Genomic DNA, 24,258 nt, shown 5'->3' with positions numbered 1-24,258 from the left:
GATGTCAGTGTGCTAAAGCAAGCCTCCCGTGCACACAGCTGTGTTTTTGTGGTGGACAATGTGAAGAGGCCATTGACAGATTAGATTATGGTTATTTCTTAAAATTTATAAAACATTTCAATATTTTGTTTTCATCTTGATACTGTTTCAGTAAAACCATTTGTCCAATGTATATTCCCAATATAATAAGAAAATGACAAGTGTACATCTTTATTCTTTGTGCGTTACGAGAAAGAACAATATTGCTTTCAATGGTTCATCGAAATTTATTTAAACTGTAACAAGATTTTTTTACTGGTGAACATATTATAGGAATCAAAATGCTTTATTGAATTTCTTGTCCCAAAACCCATTAATAACAGTGAAAAGGTGAATAAAGTAGTTATATGCCGAAAAGACAAATAGTTTACTGGTTTGCATTATGCATGGAGGGCAGCCATCCTGAATTTTGTTCTAAATTACATTTTATGTTTTTTTAAGGAGTCTTATTGCATTCCTTGACCCTAAAAACCTATCCATCTAAATTAAGATCATGTTTCTAGGTAAAAAAGAACCAATGTTCTGATGAAATAGCAAAATCGGCAATACGCAGGGCGGCCATTTTGGATTTCTTAATTTTGAGTAGGACCCCTTGGTTTGCCAGCGTGGATCCGGTTAGAAATGGATTCAGCATACTTAAAAACCCCTGTATACAAATTTTCATGCTTTCTTCCGGAAGTGAACATCTTTTTGACATATCTGCTGGACTATGATATGTTCTGGTGAATTTTATGCTTGTATATGCAATAAAACTTTTTTTTTCTAATAACTTTGTTTCTAGTATATTTTCATTGTGTAAAAGCAATATGAAATAAATACAGTTACCTGCTACTTGATGTCATCATCATCTTCACATTTGTTGCAAATGACTCTGTAGTGTCGCGGACAGACTACCCTCACACAGTACGAGCACTATGTCCTTGTTTGGCTAGCTGTTTTCCATTCGAAGATACTGCATCTCTTCTTCCCTTGGCCTGCCTGCTGGCGCCGGGGTTCCTCATTGCTTGTGAAAGAGAAGCAGGAACGGATGAGGTGGCTGGCTGACAACTTCATCCCAGCCTGTTGCAATCTCTCTTCTGCCCAAGGCTGGACCAACTCCCTGGCGAGAGTGTGCATGAAGAGGCGCCTAAAGTTTGTTTGACAGTTTTGCTGAAGCTTGCTAAGAATAAAGCAATTTATCACAGCAATATTTAGCATGGCATAAAACAAGCAAAGTGGCCAGCGTCTGGTTTTCCGGTTGCAGCCGTACCTGGCACACATCCACTCCACCCTTTGTTTTATTATAAAAGTGTATTGCTTCAGGTTGCTACTTTCGCCGATAGCAGAAGAGTTGTGCTTGGATGACAGCAGTAGCACAATTTTATCCTTTTTTGGTTTGAATGACACCATACTTACATTTTCATGGAACAGAAAGATGCTGGAATCTACTGGCCTACTAAACTTTTTGTCCACCATTATTTTAGGAACATACCCTTTCCTTCTTGAAGTCCCAATTAGGTAGGTGTTCCTTTTGTACAGCTCTTTCACCACGGACAGCGAAGTAAACCAGTCGTTCACTGTGATTGTACGGTTGCTGTCTAAGTAGGGTTCTGTAAGTCATAGTGTAATATTCCCCCAGTTTACCAGGAACTACTTGGGTCCGTCTGTGTTTAGCAAGGTCCACAATGCCATTTAGCATGTAACTGTTCCTAGCATCACATGCCATATTTATCTTTATGCCATATTTGGTTGGTTTGTGCTACATATAGTAGCGGAAAGGACACCGTCCCCCAAATCCAACCATCTGCTCATCAACAGTGATTGCATTTCCTGGCACATACTTTTTCTGACAATTATCAAGAAAACACTCCCATGTGTTTCGCCAAGGAGCCAGCTTGTCAGTCTTCATTCTTTCATTCCGTGTGGTGTGGTCATCAAACCTTAGTGACCTCAGGAGGAAATTGAATCTTTTTTTCATTCATCGCAGAACGATATAAGGGAAACCCATGCTGTTTGCTCCACATTTCAGCAACAGTGATACGGTTATCTTGCTTCGCACCGCTCTGGATTAGTATGCCCATTAGTGCTTTTATCTCCTCTGGGCATGTGTGTGCAGCTGTTGCATTTTTGGTTTTGTATTTCTGTGCCAGCATATCTATCCTCATAGTTGTGTACCTTACAATGTCGGCCACCTTATCTTCATCCACAAAAAGAGAGAACTCACTGGGGGTGGTTGCTACTCTTGATACAGCTGTGAGGCCAGGAGTGTAGGGAACTCGTGGGTTTCTTGCAGTAACTCTCCTGGGCAGAGGTCTCCTTGACTACTTGGTTTTATCGGATGACTGACATTGTGTAGCTGATATTTGAAAAATAGTACTAGGGCATGAAGATGTATCCTGGGTTGAAGAAGGCTCATAGTGGGAGGAGGGTTAGTCTGAACATTAGAAGGGCCAGCAGTAGGAGGAGGACTGATAGCAGTAGGAGTTGCGATGGTGGTAGTAGGAGATGACACTGGTGACATCTGGGGTTCATCAAGAATCATCATCGGCAAGTCGTCGATGTCAGAGTCCTCTGAATCACTGTAGATGATTCGTCGTTTCCTTGGTAGTGGTGTTGAGGTAAACAGAGAACGCCGTAGCTTTTTTACCTTATGTGGTGAAACAAGTTTTTGTAAACTGTCATCTGGGCATATAATCACAGGCTCACGAGGGGCCTTGTGAGGTGTTACAGTTGCATGTATTACTCCAGCATGATCAGTATTACACTCAATAATGGTGCCTATTTGATCACTGTCAGTCTGTAGAGGGTCTTTGTGAGGTGTTATCACTGCTTGCATGGAACCTGAAGTACCAATCTCACGCTCAATTACAGTCTGTGATTGTGAGGGCAAGGCACAGGAGGTGGACGAGAAATGTCACAGTCCATTCCTTCATCATGGGTAGTGTACAATAACCTATCAAAAGCTGAGGTATTCACCAAGGCATCTAAGTCGAACCTGGACAGTGTTCTCTTACGTTTCCTTGGCATCTTATCACACTAAAAATAAAAAATAAAAATAAAATCAATAATACTATATATGGAATAATGTAAGTCATGTTTCACTATGTACAAGATCTAATAAGGCTATTACACTCTCAAAACATAGGCATTATGTTATTTACATGCGGTAATGGCCTTTTCTGAAAAATATATTTTTCACCATATACGATCATATTAGGAAATGCTGTGCCATTTGGATACATGAGTACTCACCAAGAGTGGATGAAGAGGAGCAGCACGTTACAGTATGAAGAACTTGTGTTGAAATACCCGTCAAAGCACCTACTGAGCCAAGAAATTATGAATTGTGGGAAAAATGTGGAGGGAAATACAAATGTACAGGGGGAGCTGTGCCATTTGGCACAGGATTTCCTATCTAGGGTTTTAATATAAATAATGTACCTGTTCAATTTGCGGATTTTGTAGGTGATAAAGTAGCTTTAGATAAAAGTGTACAGGAGTTGCCAGATGTTTTGGTTGTACTTTTAGGAGGTAATAATTTGCATATCGAGGTTGATTTAAAAGTTGACAAAAACCATTATCAAAGTTTCTCTTCTGCTGTTAGGCCAAGTTTGCCGAACACCTTTATAATTGCCTAAAAAATAGAATATCGTCATGTTTTAAACACTAACAGACAAGGAACCCCTTATGAAGAATTGTATAGAAAAATAGCTAGGAACTTCAATAATTGATTAAATAGAAAGAAATTTAAGAACTAAGTTATTGATTGTTGATGGTAAAGGTAAACTGGGTCATCCAGTTTGTTTCAAGAGAGATGGTGTATATATAAACTCAGGATTTAGAAATTTACTTTGATCTTATAGTTTCCTCTTTGTATGATCCCATAGAAAGCCTAATAAAATGTCCTCTAAATTGAAATTGCTCGTTAATTCTCGCAAATATACTAGAAAGCTAGTTACTGTATGTCATTATGCCAGACAAAAATATTCATCCAAATCGCCAATAGTAAAATTACAAATAGAAAAATAGCAAGATTACCGTGCTAATTTAAAATCTCTTAACAACCAAATACAACCCCTCAAAGGTGTAGAGGAGGAAAGCTTAGACTGGCTGAACGAGGAAATGAAAAATTGTGGAAAATATCTTGAAAAAATACGTGACTGCCTTGCTAGTACTAGGAGTGTAGCTTGATCGAGCTCGAAGTTTGCTGAGAAGCGCAACAGCACCTCTTCCAGCATTTAAAAGTTCAGAAGGAAAAGTTGCTAACATTTTTCACTGATTTCGAAGATATAACTTCTAGATTTAATTATTTAAATTCAGATATGATCATCTTGCTAAAGCAACAGATCTGGTGGGATGCTGATACTGAAAATGGCACATTCTTGATGTTTATAAGCTATCGCTATCTTTTCTATAAGATTAATATTACTTTACTTATCACTTCAATACAACGAACCTCTTTCCTTAACTAAATTAATTTGAAAATGGCATGTTTATATTATTCATTTACTTATTAGTTTGAAGACTACTTTCAAACTTAGATTAAATATTTGAATATTTTGTTTTTAATACCATTCATTTACTTATCACTTGCATAAAAAAATACTTAATTAATTAGAATATTTGAAAATGTAATGCTTTGAATCTATATAAACCTGACACTTTCATTACATTACTAATAAATTACTTGGAGGATAAAAAAAAAAATCTCTGCAGCTTTAATGAAAAATAAGGAATTGTAAGATGGTATTCATCCGAAAAAAAGGGTTCCTCATCTATGAACTACACAAACACGTATCCAAACTATGAATATATATATATATATATATATATATATATATATATATATATATATATATATATATATATATATATATATATATATATCTATTAATGAGGCACAAACTGACAAACCTGACAAACTCAATGACTTTAAACGAGAAAAAATAAATTTTAAGATACAAAAAGTTCATATGATTCTACGAGGAGAAATAATAGAAAATACAATATTTTCTAGATAATTCAAACATAATTATGAACATCTTTCCCATATCAAACAATATTCATATTGAATCTAAACAATGAGCATTTTACTATAGGATTCATTGTTACATTTTCATACACCTGAAACTTTGATTTTTACCATGCCCGAGTAAATATTCATATCCTAATCACCCATATTTGACCTTTAACAAAACTTTAAACATACTTCAGTATACTGACGACCTAACAAGGATTTTAACACGATTAAAAGAAATACATCCAAAAGTCATAACAGTAAGAGAGACGAATACTTTTTAAAAGGTTCTGTTATAACAAAACTTTTCAAAAAATGTTTATCTCACTTGCTGCCTGTCGCTCTCTCAATAAACATCTAAATCAGTGGTTCTTAACCTTTTTCAATGCCCGTACCCCTCGATATGTCAGAAAATTTTCTCGTACCCCCATCCAATGTAAATACAATACAAATATATGAAAAGGATTAGTGCTACAACCCTTGCTGAGAAATTATTAGATTTTCAATTACAGAAGAAAGGTACTTTTTTTTTTATTTCAAATGAAAAGTGTCAATTAGTAGGATACAATGAATAATAATGAGTATTACTACATAGTGCACACCAACACATTTTTAGAGGCTCTTTTGTTGTTGGTTCTCATTAATGATATTGTTCAAACGAGGTTCTTTCTTTGAAAGTGCCAGACGCATGTCATCACTTGCATCCAAACGGTTTTTAGCTTTTGTTTTGATGTGTAAGAGCGTTGAAAAACCTGCCTCACATAAGTATGTAGTTGCAAATGGCACGAGGACCTCCAAAGCTCTCATTGCTAACTGTGGGAATGCTTGGAGTTGTGCACACCAAAACATATCCAGTTGCATTTTTTTCAAACTCCATTCGGATTCTGTCATTGGTCTGCAACTCCACAAGATCATCTTTCATGAAATCATCATCATCCATGGAATCACGGTTGAAAAGAAATGGATCCCGTATCCATTTTTGTGCCAAAGAACCTTCTTCAAGGTGAAAATACCCTTGGAAGGACTGAATCAGTTCTTGCAAATGTTCTTTTACTTTACTCAGGATAGCCAGCTGCTCTTCAGCACTAGCAGCCTCATCAAGAGAAGGGAAGTTTGCAAAATTTCCACTTTCAATGCGCTTTATCCACATTGGAAGTTTCTTGGTGAGGGCAGATAACTTTTCTCTGGCAGTTATCATATTCATCGCTGTTCCTTGCATAGAGACATTCAGTTCATTGAGGTGCATGAATACATCAGCCAGATATGCCAGAGACAAAATGAACTCCCTGGTTTCAAAATGGTCAGCAATTTCACTGCCTTGATTTCTAAGAAATTGCATAATTTCTTCATGAAGTTCAAATACACGTGTAAATACCCTGCCATGGGAAAGCCACCTCACTTCTGTGTGGTAAAGAAGAACACTGTGCTCAGCTCCAATTTCTTCACAAAAAGATGCAAAACGACGGTGATTCACTGCCCGTCCTCTTATGAAACTTACAGCACGCACAACAACTGATAAAACAGTCTTCAATTTTTCTGGCAGCGTCTTTGTAGCAAGTGCATGACGATGCAACACACAGTGAGTGACAGTTACATGGGAACCTCTTTTTTTCACTAGGGTAGCAAAGCCTGATTTATTTCCAAGCATAACAGGCTCCATCAGTGCAAATTGAACCACACATGTTGAGAGTCATTTCATGTTCCAAGAAGTCTTTCACAAGACTGAACATATCGGTTGCTTTTGCAGTAGTTTTCAGAGGTTTACAAAATAAGAATTCTTTCACCACTTCTTTCTCCTTCACATACCGAACAAATGCCATCAACTGGCTGCAAAAACTAACGTCAGTTGACTCGTCCAGCTGAATACTCACTCTGACAGGACTAGCTTTCAGGTCTGTTATCACCTGCTGCAAGACATCTTGACTCAAATCATGAATCCTTGAATGAATAGTGTCATTTGACAGAGGTATCTGTTTAAGCTTCTTTTCAGATTCTGTCCCTAACACTATTTTTGCCATTTCTAATGCACAAGGTTTAACAAGCTCCTCTGCGATAGTGTGAGCTTTTTTCTTCTTTGCACACAAAAGGGCAACTTCATAAGATGCTTGCAACAAAGGTATCTCAACTGGCACAAAACCTAGCTTTGACAGGGTACCACTACGATGAAATCGTTCCCGCTTGATCTTCAAGCTGTTTAAGTCATATCCAGCATCTGTGCCTCCATGCCTATTGTTGAAGTGTTCCTTGAGTCTTGATGGTTTGAGATTTGCATTTGCAAAGACTGTGCTGCAGAGGATGCACGGTGGTCGTTGAGTTCCATCTGCCTGTCATACAGGTAAAACCATAACGAATATAGTCGTCGTTCCACTTGCGTTTCTTAGACATAGTTACTAGATCTTGATCACACCGATACTACCTGGAAAGATGCAGGCCTGGATGTTATAACCGTTACAACATGTTAATCAATATAAAATACAGTAATGTATCACCACCAACACAATACACAGTTCACCCAGGGATGGCTCGAAGTGTATGTTATTGTGGGAGGGTAAGGCCATTTTTTTTTCCAACTGAGGCCATTTTTTACCAACTCGGGACAGTTTGACCTTCTCAGGACTTTTTTTTTTTTTTACACCAACTCAAGGGATTGTTTGATCAATTCTGGCCATTGTTTGACCAATCCAGGTCATTTATTTGCCAAAGGAATTTTTTTTACCAGTTCAAGCCATATTTTGACCAACTCAAGCCATGCTTTGACCAACACATACCAGTTTTTCACCAAGCCAGACCATTTTTTGACCAACTCATCCCCGACCGAGGTCACCCTGGTTGAGCCATCCCTAAGTCCAGTATATTCCTCCTCATGGACATTACAGTACCTTCAAAATTATATATCTTTTATCAATTATACATCTATTTTTGACAATATAAGAGTTATACCACACTAAAAACATATTGTGACAAATAAAATAATCCAAAAATTACATTTCACAAATAAAAAATGACACACTCACCAGTAATTCACTTCAATACTATCAACAACTTGAACACAAACAAAATGCAGACCCTATTCACACTGTTCACATTGACTCAACTAAACACAGCACAGTGCACATGCAGCATGTTTCAGAGTCAGGAACAACGCGAACACGAACCGTACGAGACATCGAGAAAACTCAACTGCACAGTGCACATGCAGCATGTTTCAGAGTCAGGAACAACGCGAACACGAACCGTACGAGACATCGAGAAAACTCAACTACACACAGCACAGTGCACATGCAGCATGTTTCAGAGTCAGGAACAACGCGAACACGAACCGTACGAGACATCGAGAAAACTCAACTACACACAGCACAGTGCACATGCAGCATGTTTCAGAGTCAGGAACAACGCGAACACGAACCGTACGAGACATCGAGAAAACTCAACTACACACAGCACAGTGCACATGCAGCATGTTTCAGAGTCAGGAACAACGCGAACACGAACCGTACGAGACATCGAGAAAACTCAACTACACACAGCACAGTGCACATGCAGCATGTTTCAGAGTCCGGAACAACGCAAACACGAACCGTACGAGACATCAAGAAAACGTATATGAAACCATAGAAAACATAAGAAAAATTGTTTACAGCACTAACTAATTTAGACAATTATAGTAAGAGAAATATTAGGAAAATACATGTTTTGCTTTCTCGTGGTAAATATACAGTAGCTACCATTGCACTGGCTATCATGTCTCGTACCCCCAGGCTTAAGGTTTCGTGGTACCCCAGGTTAAGAACCACTGATCTAAATAAACCTTGTAATAAATATTCTTCTTGCTCTGTCTGTCTCTTTCTATAATCATCTAAATTCATCACGTTTTCAATAAGCTATAAAATATACATACCTAATATACACACAAGCAAAAAGGTTTCGTATTCGTCATATATTGTTACGAATTGATAATCTAAACATGCTACACAACCCTGAAACACACAAGAACAACACATCCCTTTCAGAAAGGTTTACCTACGTTTTGAATGAAACTCAAATGAAGCTTTCTCAGCCAGGTTTATGTAGGCAATGATATACATAAAAACGACCCAACTCACAAATATGTCTTGTATTACACATGATTCCTAATGCCACGTCTTTTTACTTGAAATTTAAAAGAAATCTTCCAACCCAAACCACCGCAATCAAAATTTGACATTTTCATAAATATGTATATATCCAAAACAACCAAATAAATATTTTCTACCTTTTGAAAAACAACTTATGACAAGAAACGTTAACTTTTATTAAAAGTACTTTCAAGGGAAAGACTCATATTGAAACAACCGAACAAGAAACTTTAATAACTACATTAACGAGAGTAATTTTTTCAGGGAATTTGCAAAAAAAAAAAAATAAAGAATATAGCTTTTTACATGAACTACTAAATATTCCAATAAAAACTACCAAATGGTGCTTCTTATATTGCTTCCAAAGAAATGATCATATCCCCACTGACAACTATGCCTCAGGTTACTAAAGAAAAAAAAAGTCTAAACTACCAACCGAGAATTTTTAGATGATTTTAGTTTAATACAATTAGTGCGGGAGCTCAGAGATTTGTATTACATCTCGAGTACAAAAGGTTTGATAGCTAAAGTCATCAGCTAGTGTGATGGGGATCCCCGAATGGTCATTCTTAAGTTATGTTGTTGGTGCGTTGAGTAGGGGGCGCAGCTTGAACTGACCCTCAAATCAGGTTTAAATTACATTTTGGAGTATATCAATCAAACCTGTGATAAAAGTTTCGGTTTGGCACTGTGATTACAGATGTGCCATTCTTAAATGGCGCAATTGGTGCAAAACGCATTTAGAAAAGTAATCAAAGTGGCCACTACAGTCGCATTTAAATTACAATTTGAGAACATCAATGAAAGTTTGTGGAAATATACCCAGAGCTTCCTGATGAAGAATCAGTAATTCTTAAGTGTCAAATTGGTGCAAAACTCATTTTCTCTTAATGGGAGATATGAATAGTAGACATCCTTTATAGGGTGATGTTTTGGCAAACACAAGGGGCAATATTATCTCATCAATTGTGGAGAATGAGGGTGTGGGACTCCTTAATACAGGAGAGCCCACACACTTCCATGTTCAGACAGGTACTTTGTCATGCATTGACCTTTCAATTGTAAGCTCTAACTGCCTTCTTTATTTCCATTGGGAGACATTAGATGATTGGCATACTAGTGATCATGCACCAATTATTATAAACACCAGCAAGGGACTGCCTTTACAAAGATCGCCATGATGCAATCTTGACAAGGCAGACTGGGTTAAATTTTGAGAACTAAGTGAAATCGAAGGGAGTGCAGAACAGCTTGAAAATATTGATGCCATAGACCTACTGAATGGAACTCTCCATACAGCAGGAATCAATTCGATTCCCAAAACCACGGGATTATTCAAATGACGTCCATTCCAGTGGTGGTCTTCAGAATTAACAGTCTTGCACAGAGCCACCCGAAAATCTCTTGACTAGATTGCGTAGACGCTGCACTGATGAAAATTTGATAACATACAAAAAGTGTAGAGCACAGTTCTGTCGTGCCATGAAAGAAGCTAGGCGCCAGTCTTGGGTGTCATTTGTTTCCTCCATTAACAGCAGAACACCACCATCTTCTGTATGGAGGAAAATAAAGAAGATTGCCGGCAAATTTACCCCAAACCCACCACCAGTGTTGAAAGTGAACAGTCAGTATGTGACTAAAACAAATGATGTGAGCAATGGCCTGGCCGATCATTTTTCAAATGTATCTTGCAAGTGTGTAGCAACCAATATAAGAGCATTGAAGAAAAGAAAATGTTAAATTTTGCAATAGGAAGGGAAGAGTCATATAATTCTCCTTTTACTGAAAGAGAATATGATTCGTCACTTTCCACCTGTAATGATACAGCCCCTGGACCCGATGGAATTCCATATGCAATGATTAAACATGTACATTTTAATACAAAGTTATTTATTTTAAACATTTTTAATAGAATATGGCATGATCATAGTTATCCAAGTGTTTGGGAACTAGCAATTATTTTAGCCTTTTTAAAACCCGGTAAGGACAAGTTTTTAGCAGCAAATTATAGGCCAATTGGATTGACATCTTGTTTATGTAAAATCATGGAGAAGATGGTCAATGCAAGACTGATGTGGTACCTTGAAAAGAAGGGTATTTTATCACTGATTCAATGTGGATTCAGAAAAATGCACTCAACTACTGATGTGTTAATATGACATGAGTCCTCTATTTGTGAAGCGTCGCTTCTAAACAACAACATGTGACAGTCTTTTTTGACCTTGAAAAGGCATATGATACCACTTGGAGATATGGTATACTTAAAACAATTCATGAATGGGGATTGAGAGGAGAGTTGCCACTAATTATTCAGGCATTTCTTTCACATAGTTTTTCAAATGAGAGTGGGGGAAACTCTATCAGAGAGTAAATGCCAGGAAGGAGTTCCTGAGGGTAGTGTGCTGAGTGTAACCCTTTTTGCACTAGCAATTAATGGGATATCCTCAGCCATTCCCCGGGTTTTTTTCTCAGCATTATTTATGGATGATCTCTCCATATCATTTGCTGGAGCTGGAATGGGGTTGAGAGAAAACTACAACTCTCAATTGACAAAATTATCCAGTGTGCCGATATGAATGGATTTAAGTTTTTGACAAGTAAAACTACTATTGTACATTTCTGTCGTATCCGGGTAGTACATCCAGACCCGGATATATACATTAAAGGTCAACGGATCCCATGTGTAGCGGAAGCTAATTTTTAGGTTTGATATTTGATTGTAGGCTTACATGGGTTTCTCACCTAAAATCGTTAAAAGCTAAATGTCTAGAGGCTCTGAATCTTTTAAAAGTATTGTCCCATACATCATGGGGGCCTTACCGTAATACTATCTTAAAATTATACAAGGCCTTAATTTTTTTCCAAAATTAGGTATGGATGTGATATATACTCCTCAGCAACCCCAAGCCGACTAAAGATATTAGATTCAATACATCATGCTGGTATTATATTGTCCACAGAAGCGTTTAGAACCTCACCTATCCCAAGTCTCCTTGTTGATGCTGGAGAGTTACCTCTAGAACTTTACCGAATGTCTTTCCATTATTCGGTCTTGGTTTAGGTTGCAAAGACTCCCTAATTCTTTAGCTTTTCAGACTGCAAGCCTTGTAAGGCACCCAACATACTTTGAGTTGCACCCAAAATCTCCTCAACCTTTTGGCTTTCGGATGAAACAATTATTAAAGTCTGGATATAGTTAGTAAGGTACTTGCATTCAAGGTATCATCAACGCCTCCATGGAAATTACCAGAGATATCTTTGTGTAAATACTTTATTGGAGTTAAGAAGAATATGACTGACCTAGAAGCCAGGTCTCTTTTTATGGAACAAGTTGAAGAACATAGCGGATCAACTTTTATATATACTGATGGCTCCAAATCTGAGGCTAGCGTTGGATTTGGAGTACATAGTAATGGTTCTAATGGTAGAGGTGCACTTCCTGTAACAGCTTCCATATTTACTTCCGAACTGTATGGCATATTAAGCGCCATTGAGAAAATAGCGTTGGAGAAGGAGGGTAATTTTACCATTTTTAGTGATGCAAGGAGTGTCCTTCAAGCTTTAGAAGTTTTTAATTCTAGTAACCCTTTAGTTATAAAGATTTTAGAATGGCTTTTTATTATTGGACCGAGAGGTATAATGGTTCTATTTTGTTGGGTTCCAGCTCATGTAGGTGTGTCTGCGAATGAGAAGGCAGATTCACTGGTAAATAAGGCTGCATCCGAGTTGCTGCCAAGAAGGTATCCCATTCCGTTTAATGATTTCCTACCTAACATCAAGAAATTGCTTTGCAATAAGTGGCAATAGCACTGAGATAGTCTAGATGGCAATAAAATGATAGAAGTAACAAATGTCATATCTCCTTGGAGGTTAACATGATGCCCCGGAAATGGGAAACTTCTCTTTGTCGTCTCCTTATTGGTCACACACGGTTGACACACGAGTTTCTGCTGAAGGGCCAACACCAACCGTATTATGACGACTGTTCAGTACCTTTAAACATTGAGGCATTTGTTGACCGAATGCCCCAATTATAATAACTTAAGGAATAGATATTTGTTTGAAGCTCAAGGTGAGGATGGCAGGTTCATCCTTGCCAAGATTCTTGGACATGATGTGTCCTACTATGCAAGTGGCATTTTTTGATTCACTTCAGAAGCAGGTCTTTTGACATCTATTTAACTTTTACAATGACATGCAACATTCATGGCTTTTATTGAACTTTCTTTTATATATATATATATATATATATATATATATATATATATATATATATATATATATATATACTAAATGATATTGGCGTCAATGACCTTAGATGTCAGGATGCCTGAAAACTTGAAATTAATCAATCAATAGATCAATAAACCACAGCTAGTATAAGGCTTCAACACTGCTTTTCAAGATGGCCAAGATCAGTTTAAAACTCTCCTGAACGAGCGAGTATTCACGGAGACACAGCCTCTCACTGCAACCATCCACAAGAATAAAAGGAAAAGCTTTGCCAGTGAACAGATTTGTGCACCAGCAGGTACGCCTATGAAAGTGGCTCAGATGGAGAAGTCAAGTCTGCCGGCCCTGGTGGGCTTTGTAGAAGGATCAGGCATGCTCCCACTTGAGTCAGCCCTTGAGGGGAGAGTGACTGAGGAGTGCTTGTCTCTCTACAATGCAGACGGGTCAATGCACAAAACCAAGAAGAGCAAGCTCTTGGATCAGTTTAACCTTGACCCAGTTGTTCAAGAACCAGAAAACTACATCAGCATTGTCGACATGGGTATGATCTGGCGTCAAGCCACTCCCACACCCGAGGACCGTGTGGCAAAGACGCGAGATGCCTCAAAGTACTGCTGGAAGTACTATCTAGAAAAGATCTGCAAGATCATTTTCTCACGCCATGCTAATGCAAGCCCTTACATCATTCTTATCAACAAGAAGTATGACCTTCCTTTCAGCATCAAGGATGATGAGCACGATCGAAGGGCAGCAAAACATGGACATATTCCAAACGTTTTTTCAAAGCCCACAGACACATTCCCAGGAGCTGCTGAATTTAACCAACTGATGGTCAGATCAGGGAACAAGATCAGACTGCAAAAGCTCCTCAGGGAAAAGCTGAAAGCACAAGCTTCTATTATGTGTTGTGGAATAATTTACTGTGTGGGAGAAAGAGACACCAATGTGAGCACTGGTTTGGCAAACACAGACTTTAGTTTCAGACATCCAGAGGCTGACACAATGATGTTCTCTGCCTATGCCAAGCTCAGGATGGGGAATTTTAATGGGGCAGTTGTACTTGACAATGAAGATACAGATGTGTATGTTCAAGCAGCATATCTCTTACAGCAACTCCCTGGTGATCTACTCATCTAACGCAAGCATGTTTTTATCAACTGCCATGACATGCTACCAGAAGACTTTAGTTTCAGACATCCAGAGGCTGACACAATGATGTTCTCTGCCTCTGCCAAGCTCAGGATGGGGAATTTTAATGGGGCAGTTGTACTTGACAATGAAGATACAGATGTGTATGTTCAAGCAGCATATCTCTTACAGCAACTCCCTGGTGATCTACTTATCTAACGCAAGCATGTCTTTATCAACTGCCATGACATGCTACCGGAAGACTTTAGTTTCAGACATCCAGAGGCTGACACAATGATGTTCTCTGCCTATGCCAAGCTCAGGATGGGGAATTTTAATGGGGCAGTTGTACTTGACAATGAAGATACAGATGTGTATGTTCAAGCAGCATATCTCTTACAGCAACTCCCTGGTGATCTACTTATCTAACGCAAGCATGTCTATATCAACTGCCATGACATGCTACCAGAAGAAGTCTCACAGATCATCATCCCTCTCCATGTGATCACTGGCAGTGATCATCCGTCAGAGTTCTATGGCCATGTAAAGAAGAAGGTAATGGAGACGGTGATCTCTGATCCTAAGGCGAGAAAGTTCCTGGGACGAATTGGTAAAAGCATCGACTTGGAGGATAGTATCAGAGCTGATATGAAGATCTTTGTACTGTCCTGTATCTATGGTGAAAGTGCAGATGCTACTTGCGGGCAAGCAAGGGGCTTCCAAGTGGCCAAAAATGAAGAGGAGGAGTGATCCACCTCCCACCTGATGATGACTCCTTGAATCCTCATGTTGAAAGGACAAACTATATCACCTATTGCCAACTACACTACAACCTGTTTGACCATCCATCCCCCTTCCTCCACCAGCTCATACTTCCTGACTCCTCAGAGGAAAGTGAATCTGACCGTGAGATGAGATTCAGAAGTATAAAAGTCCAATGATTGATGTAGAACAATTGATTCAGTGGTGTACATTTGCTAATCAATATCAATTTATTGTTTGACATTTTTCAACGTGTTTCAACCATTAACCTTTGTTTTGTTGTAAAGTTATTTTTGTTTCTACTTTTACTTCTATCATTAATAAAGTAATTCATCAAAAAAAAAAAAAAAAAACTTTCATTACAACCTACTATAAAAGGTCTGTAATGAACTAGCTAAATTGAACGTTTGGTGCTCAAAATCAGCGGTCCTACTGAATTTGAATATGAAAAACAGGTCAAATCAATAATATAGCATCAGGTATGAATTTTCCCTGCCCAAAAAACCCTATAAAACATATTTTGTGCAGCACTCTAAGCCAAACCAGGAAAAAAGTTAATTTTTTTTAACTGGCGATGGCGGCCATTTTTTAATTCAGGCCTCTCAAAAGTTATGCCCACACTTTTGACATGGGCATGGGGGCTAAATTTCTTTTTTATCCCTCCAAAAAGTCAAATCCAATGAGAAAAGTACCTCTGCTCTCAGTGGTCACAGAACTTATGAAAATGACCCAACTAAAAAGTGTTTTGCAGTTATTGATTGTTTAAAATTGTTCAAACTAAAGGGTCAGTTGTATTTTAGAATGGGTGTTGTTTTGCAGGGTTCCAGCTCATATGAATGTGGCAGGAAAGGAAAAGATAGACTATCTAGCAAAAGAGACAGCAGACAAATTACTGCATGTGAGATATTTTCTTCTATGTAACGACTTTTTGCCTCACAATAAAAAATCTCATAATGATATTTTGCAACATTACTGAAATTTTGTTGATCATAATAAAATGAAGGAAATACCAAATGCTGTACCTCCATTGAATCATGGTAATAGGCTGAGGTGGGAAATTTTCTTCTGTTGCCCAAGAATCAGCAATACATGACGGATAGCAGGTGGAAAACATTTTGTGATGATTGCTTGGTTCTTCTTTACTGTTAGGCATTTACTTATTAAATGCCCCAGTCTTGTGGATATCAGGGAACGATTCCTCTCTCTACTTCTCAATAAGATTGTTTATGGTGCCAGTGACATTTTTAAGTTCGTATTGGAAGTTAGCCTACTTACTCATTTTTAAATGTTATATTAAATTTTAAATGTTTCATTGTTAAGTTATTCATTTATTGTTTACTAAGCATACCCTAATAAGCATCAATGACCATTCATATCTGATGCCAGATAATTACCATCCTTTGTCTTGGTGAACGAGGTAGAGACTTGTGACCGTGGAGACTCGTGACCGTGGAGACTTGAGCCCATGGAGACTCGTGACCATGGAGACTCGGACCAAATGGATTGGTTCCATGGTGATTGTGTGGAGAGAGAGAGAGAGAGAGAGAGAGAGAGAGAGAGAGAGAGAGAGAGAGAGAGAGAGAGAGAGAGAGAGATTGTTTGTGTCTGACTGACTGATTTGCTGACTAACTGACTGACTGAACTCTCTCTCCCTGCACAAAATTGCGCAAGTTAGAATCATCCAAGGGAAGTACCTAACTTTCTGAGTATGTTCAGTGTATTAAAGAGTTGTTAGAGCCTATGTTTATTCATACAATGGGACAACCCTCTGAACTTCAGAGTTAAAAGTTATGTGCAGTATGTGCACCCTGATGTCAGATTTCTCTCGACACTGAAAACGACACTCACAGGGAAGAAAACACAACAGCCAGTAGTACATTTTTTTTTTTTGCTGGAGTGCCACTGAACTCCAAGGCAAACTTTCTTAGGATCATGTCATCTATGCTTGACAAACACACAAGGCATAGGACAGCAACGGACATATCTATCGAAGCGAAAGTATGTTGGATAACAATAGGTAAACGGGAAACTAACACAAAAACAGTTAACAGGCATCGCTTCATATCTTTACTTCCATAATCCCTCAAACACGATCGCAAGAACCCATTTCAAACTGAAAGAAAAAGCAAGAGATATCAAGTCCTAGAACAAAGGCTTCCCTAATTCATGGAGCTTAGGTAACAGACAGGTGCAAAGATTGAGAATCTATGAATGCTAGCTGCCCTATGGTGGGTCAGCTCATAACCTGCCAACTCACAAAACATTTCTTACCTGCGATTGACTGTCCTATTCGATAACCAACTATTTCACTACATGCTTTCTATCATGGTATTTAGCTCTAACTATTTTCAGTGGTAATTGTACATTATTAACATAGCCACAGTGCAAGGGGTTGTCTTTCCATTATCTGTTTCTATTTCTTTTCAAAACCATCCTTACTGTCCTCCATTTAGTTGAAGTGGCTATCCTGGAGGGTATTTAGCCTTGCGTGGGTGTATCGGCTCTGCCATGTTGACCTTATTTTCTGACTTAATCTATAGTCAATGGGTTTTATCAATCACCTTATTTATATTTTGGTGCATATTGTTTTTGTTACCATTATTGTTAATTTAGTTTTCAAGCATGATGAATCTTTTTCATTCTCATTAAATCTTATGTTGTATGGAGACATGAGCGAAATCTGGGACCAGTACGTCTTAGACTTCGTCAGTGTCATCTATTGTATTGCAATATGTGTGGTCTTCATACAAATGTTCAAGATCTTGCAGCTGCGTCCAGACAATAGGATATTCTTTTGTGTTCAGAAACCTTGGTTTCTAATATGAGGCACTCATCCTTATAACTTGTTTTAAGAAGCCAATAATTTTGAAACAGGATGCCATTCCTAGGGTCAGAGGAATGGCAGTGTATATTAAAGCTGAGTACCCTGCTTCTTATAAGTCCTGCTATAAATATGGATGTGATAAGATTCAGGTAATAAGAGTTTGTGGCAGGTATAACAACTTCTATTTGTGTTCGATCTACCGGAATCCAGACATTGATGATTCTATCTTTTGACTCTTCTTACCATTATGACTTGGATGCAAGAAGTTAGAAAGGCCTCTTTTATTTTTGTTGGTGATTCCAAATCTCACCAGAGGGAGTGATTAAATTCTGTTTCTCCTAATGATCGCTATGGCTTGGACTTTGCCTCTGAATCAGGCTGTTAGTAAATCATAAGTTCTGGTAACTACTTGGACCTCGTATGCACCGACTCTCCTAGTGTTATAACAAATAAGGATGGTTCTCCAGTTGGGACATCTGATCATGCTTATATAAAATTGTAAGCAGACTGGAATGGCATTTTGAGTGATATTTGTGCTTGAATTGGTCCGAATGGTATAACATTGTTGATCCTGTTTTTCTTTTGAATGAGAATTTATTCAACATAATTGATAGGCGTATCCATTTTCGTGTGCTAAGGTACCAAGTGAAAGACAAACAATGGTTCATTGATGATTGTAGACTTGCTTATTTGGAGAAGCAGGAGGCCTATCCTCTTTGGAAGGGTAACAGACCAGATTTGACTTGGAATAACTAAACTTAGTTTATGATTCAATTGAAAAGGAATATAATTTAACCATAAACCTTTTCTAGTACAACCAGAAAATTAAGTGGAGGGCTACCCTAAAATCTGCACTCTTTGGTGTAGATGCAACAGTTTCTCCTTTATTATAATAACTTAAGAAATAGATATCTGATTGAGGATGGCAGGTTCATCCTGGCCAAGATCCTTGGACATGATGTGTCGCACAACGCTAATGGCATGTTTAACCCTGGATAGGTACGGTGGGTCGTTTGCGACCCCGAGCGTCAAAAAAAAACAGGTTTTTCTCACGTGACTCACCCCCGTGACTGAATTTGTGGGTGATCGACCTGCAGGAGGTGTCTCCCCTACACGCTCTAGTAGTGTCCAGATGTGCATTGCTGTAGCTGTACTCCTTCCCCGATTTCTGAGACGCGTCGGGGTCGTTCGCGTCCGAGTTTACCCTTCTAGGGTAGTTTGCATAATTATCAAAGTTATTACGTATTATGAAATTGTCGTAGAATGGTGCAACTTGTATAGGTTATCAGTTGTGGAAAGTCTTGGTGGATTGTTTGGCTACCATGTGCATGTTTTTTTTTTTAGTTAAAATGTCGTTCATCACCACGAGGACCATTTTACCGCGAGTGCCCCTTTTTCATTTTTTTTCATTTTTTTGCCAAGTCATTTTTCCGTAAGATATTGCCAAATAGTGTCGTAAAACTTTTGCTTGTTTAGTGTTGGAAAGTGTGTCTAGATGATCTGGCTACCCATGCATGACTTTGTTTTTGTCAGAATCGACGTAGTTATTGGTATATTGGGTATTTAACTGCGGTTACCAATTTCTGTTTTTTTTTCAATATTTGTAAAAATTACTACGTAGTAAGGAATTGCCGTATATTATTCATTTTTTTTTTCATGTTTATGTGTTAGAAAGTGTGCCTTGATGGTTGGGCTAACACGTGCATGTCTTTTTTTTTATCTGAGATGTCGTATATTAGAATGTCGGGCATTTTACCGCGAGTGTCCCTTTTTCATTTTTTTTCATTTTTTTGCCAAGTCATTTTTCCGTAAGATATTGCGAAATAGTGTCGTAAAACTTTTGCTTTTTTAGTGTTGGAAAGTGTGTCTAGATGATCTGGCTACCCATGCGTGATTTTGTTTTTGTCAGATACGACGTAGTTATTGGTATATTGGGTATTTAACTGCGGTTGCCAATTTCTGTTTTTTTTCAATATTTGTAAAAATTTACTACGTAGTAAGGAATTGCCGTATATTATTGATTTTTTTTTCATGTTTATGTGTTAGAAAGTGTGCCTTGATGGTTGGGCTAACACGTGCATGTCTTTTTTTTTATCTGAGATGCCGTATATTAGAATGTTGGGCATTTTTCCGCGAGTGCCCCTTATTATTTGTTTTGCATTTTTTTGCTTAGTCATGTTACCGTAAGGAATTGGCAAGTAGTGTCGCAAAACTTATATTTTTATAGTGTTGGAAAGTGTTTCTAGATGATCTGGCTACCCATGCCTATTTTTTTTTTAGCCAGATATGGCGTATATATAAGTATGTGTTCGATTTTCCTGTGATTGCCATTTTTTCGTTTTTTCCCATTTCTTTCAAAATTACTACGTACTAAGGAACTATCACAGAGTAATATTTCATTTATATGTTTATTTGTCGGAAAATATGCCTTGATGGTTTGCCTAGCACGTGGCTGAAATTTTTTTTTCTGAAATGCCGTATATTAGAATGGCCATTTTTCCACGAGTGCCCCTTTTTATTTGTTTTGCATTTTTTTGCTTAGTCATGTTACCGTAAGGAATTGGCAAGTAGTGTCGCAAAACTTATAATTTTATAGTGTTGGAAAGTGTTTCTAGATGATCTGGCTACCCATGCCTATCTTCTTTTTTTAGCCAGATATGGCGTATATATAGGTATGTGTTCGATTTTCCTGTGATTGCCATTTTTTCGTTTTTTCCCATTTCTTTTAAAATTACTACGTACTAAGGAACTATCACAGAGTAATTATTCATTTAGATGTTTATTTGTCGGAAAATGTGCCTTGATGGTTTGCCTAGCACGTGGCTGAATTTTTTTTTTCTGAAATGCCGTATATTAGAATGTTAGCCATTTTTCCTCGAGTGCCCCTTTTTATTTGTTTTGCATTTTTTTGCTTAGTCATGTTACCGTAAGGAATTGGCAAGTAGTGTCGCAAAACTTATATTTTTATAGTGTTGGAAAGTGTTTCTAGATGATCTGGCTACCCATGCCTATCTTTTTTTTAGCCAGATATGGCGTATATATAGGTATGTGTTCGATTTTCCGGTGATTGCCATTTTTTCGTTTTTTCCCAATTCTTTCAAAATTACTACGTACTAAGGAACTATCACAGAGTAATGATTCCTCTAGATGTTTATTTGTCGGAAAATTTTGTTTACTTTTTTTTTTGATTGAATATCATCAAATTTTTTTAGCTAAAATATTGTTTTACATTTTTTTTTTCGATTTTATTTCCCTTCAAAAAAATTTTTTTTTGGTCAGAATTTTAATTTTATAGTCGTAAAATAATCGACAATTATCCAGCAACCCACCATACAATTTTTATGCATATCCAATAATAATTAGATTAGTAAATAACACCTTGAAATTGACATACCCTTCCTACATTTCAAGTGGCAGATTAGGGAGTCTGAGTCAGTGTGGTTGGCGGCCATTTTGTGGACATATCCGAAGCGTAAGCTGCCCTATCTATATATATTCTTGTTCCCTATAGAATTTGTGATATTTTGGTATATTTTTACCTGCATAAATATCATATTATATATTAAATATATGTATTTTTTTACGGAATTTCTAAGTACTCAAAAAATTACCTTTAGATATGGCCCCTGATATAAATGTAATTTACAAAATAATGAAGATTTTTTTACATATTTCTATTTTAGGATAACATATGTTTATTCCCTAAAAAAATTAGCCACTTCCTATTTCATTTGGGTACCCAAAAAAATTCATGAAATTTGGACAAATTTTTTTGGCCAAAAAAAGTTACCCTTTTTTTCTCATTTCAGATCTTCACCTCCATGGGTCTGACTTCATCCAAAATACATCAAGATGTGTCCTAAACATTCAAGAATCAATTCCTAAAAGGATTTGTGTATATATGTATAAACTTTTTTTATGAATTTTTATGTCAGGTCTTTTTTTTTTTCTACTTAATTTTTTAAAATATTTATAATAAATAGTTTTTCTGCAGATGAGTAGTATTTATCTATACAGTTGTTTTAAGCATTCATTGAAGTTTTTTTTGGCAAAAGAAAAAAGGAGGTTACTGCAAAAACTGATTTTTCAAGAATTTTTTTTGGCGTCGGGGTCGTTCGCGTCCGAGTATACCCTTAAAGGGGTGTCCGAGGACCGTACCTATCCAGGGTTAAATTGATATAAAAAACAGGTCTTAATGCTATTTAACTTTTATAACATATTTACTTCGTGACATTTTTAGATTTATATCACAAGTAGGTCTTCTTAATGCTATTTAACTTTTATAACATATTTACTTCTCTGATTTTAATTGAATATTTTTTTTTAATCAGTGATATCATGAATATTAAAATCAATAATTTGAACTTCAAGGGTGCTCTTTGCGATCGGGTACCTAAGGATCTAGATGTATACAAACCTGCAGATTGAATTGATAAAGGTATAGAGGTAGTTGTACCCTCCCAGAGAAAGCCAAAACCACCAAAGTGGCTTGTTGCTCAATCAAAAGGGAGTACTGGAAATTATTTTAAGATATGTAAATTTCTTCAAAAGAAAGTAGGTACCATCACACCAGGAGATACATCTCGGTTTGGAAAGAAGTTTCCTCATAAGTGTCAAATCAGAAACTCAAGCCGTTATACTTTGCAATTTGAATACAGAGAACGATGACATAAAGCTGGATGTAAAACCCCATCTAAACTTCAGTTATGGAAGGGGAGTAGTTTTTAATAGAGACATATGAGTTTACAGAAGAGGAGATGTTGGCCATGTGTCCTTTAATTGTGTGGAAAGTGCATAAAGTCCCTGGAACGTCAATGATTATCCTGACTTTCCAGGACTCTGATGTGCCTTTCCACATTTACATAGAAAATGAAAGAATTAAAGTTCAAACTTTTAAGCAGAAGCCGCTGAAATGTTTTAATTGCTGTAGATATGGGCATCCATCTAAAGTTTGCAATATGTAGTACCTACTCCAATGTTTACTATGGAGAATGTACACTAGAGGCCAATTGTATAAACTGAAATTTGAATCATAAATCTACTGATAAGAACGGCCAGCAATATAAGTTGGAAGAGGCTGCTCTTAATAAATCTAGTATTGAACACATAAGTGTGGGGCATGCCAAGAGACTATTGAGTAAATTGGCAAGTTATGCAAAGGTATTGAAATTAGGAGGAAAAATGAGGCAGGAGACATCCAACCCACCTATTACTGCCTCTATTCCCCAGAAAAGAAATTCGCCATCTTCTGATAGAATTCTAGAGGATTTGCTCACCTCTGATAAACCTTTGTCCCTCACTACAAAGGATAATACTAACCTCTCTCAGGCTATATCGTCGCCTGATTTGATGGAGGTTCCACATAAAACAGAGTTATCAGGTACACCTTAAGTGGGGAAAACATCAAAACATAATAAACCACCACCTGTCAATAGGAAAAGAGAGAGACCTCCATCTCTCTCACCCCCATCCATTAAAAACACCAAAGTTATGACATCAAATATATATGATGTTCTGCCTGTTGATATTTCAGATCAACAGGAAAACTTCTTGAATCAATCAAAAACTCAAGTTGAGGTCCACCATCCCCCACAAGAATTAGGTAAGTACAACACTGAAAAGGCTAATATAAAACCTAACTTGTCAAGACCCAAACTCAAGAAGCGTACAGAAAATATTGTCAAATCAAAAACTGTCAATGGGAAAACATCGTCAAAGATGTCTTCCAGAAAATAATACATAGTTTTTTCATCCATTTTGCAATGGAATTTTCAGGGTTTGAGGGCCAAATATGAGGAACTTGAGCTCTCAATACACGAGCATTCCCCCATAATTGTATGTCTACAGGAGAGCAAGCTTGATGCTAATACCCATTGTCCTCGTGAATATATTAGCCATGGCGGAAGTGTCACGTATGTTCGTCGAGATGTTTCCCAAATACCTTTATCTGTCCGTACACCTCTGCAGGCAGTAGTTGTACAGATTGATATAGGTAGGAAATATACAATCTGTTCCCTGTACTTAATTCCAAATGATAACATATTGTATGATGATTTAGTAAAGGTGGTTCAACAGCTCTCTCAACCTTTTCTTTTACTTGGAGATAATAATGGTAGACTTCCTTCGTGGGGTGATTTTTTAGCCGACCCAGGGGCAATATT

At 37.4% G+C, this 24,258-nt stretch overlaps 1 pseudogene; it reads right to left on the bottom strand.

The window, feature by feature from the left end:
- Positions 1 to 5,647: 5,647 nt before the first annotated feature.
- Positions 5,648 to 7,420, bottom strand: LOC137621996 (protein FAM200C-like; annotated as a pseudogene).
- Between the last annotated feature and the right edge of the window lie 16,838 nt (positions 7,421 to 24,258).

Source organism: Palaemon carinicauda, chromosome 28 (assembly GCF_036898095.1).
Source record: "Palaemon carinicauda isolate YSFRI2023 chromosome 28, ASM3689809v2, whole genome shotgun sequence".
In the NCBI taxonomy this organism is placed as follows: Eukaryota; Metazoa; Arthropoda; class Malacostraca; order Decapoda; family Palaemonidae; genus Palaemon; species Palaemon carinicauda.
This window is presented reverse-complemented; position numbering and strand designations above follow the sequence as displayed.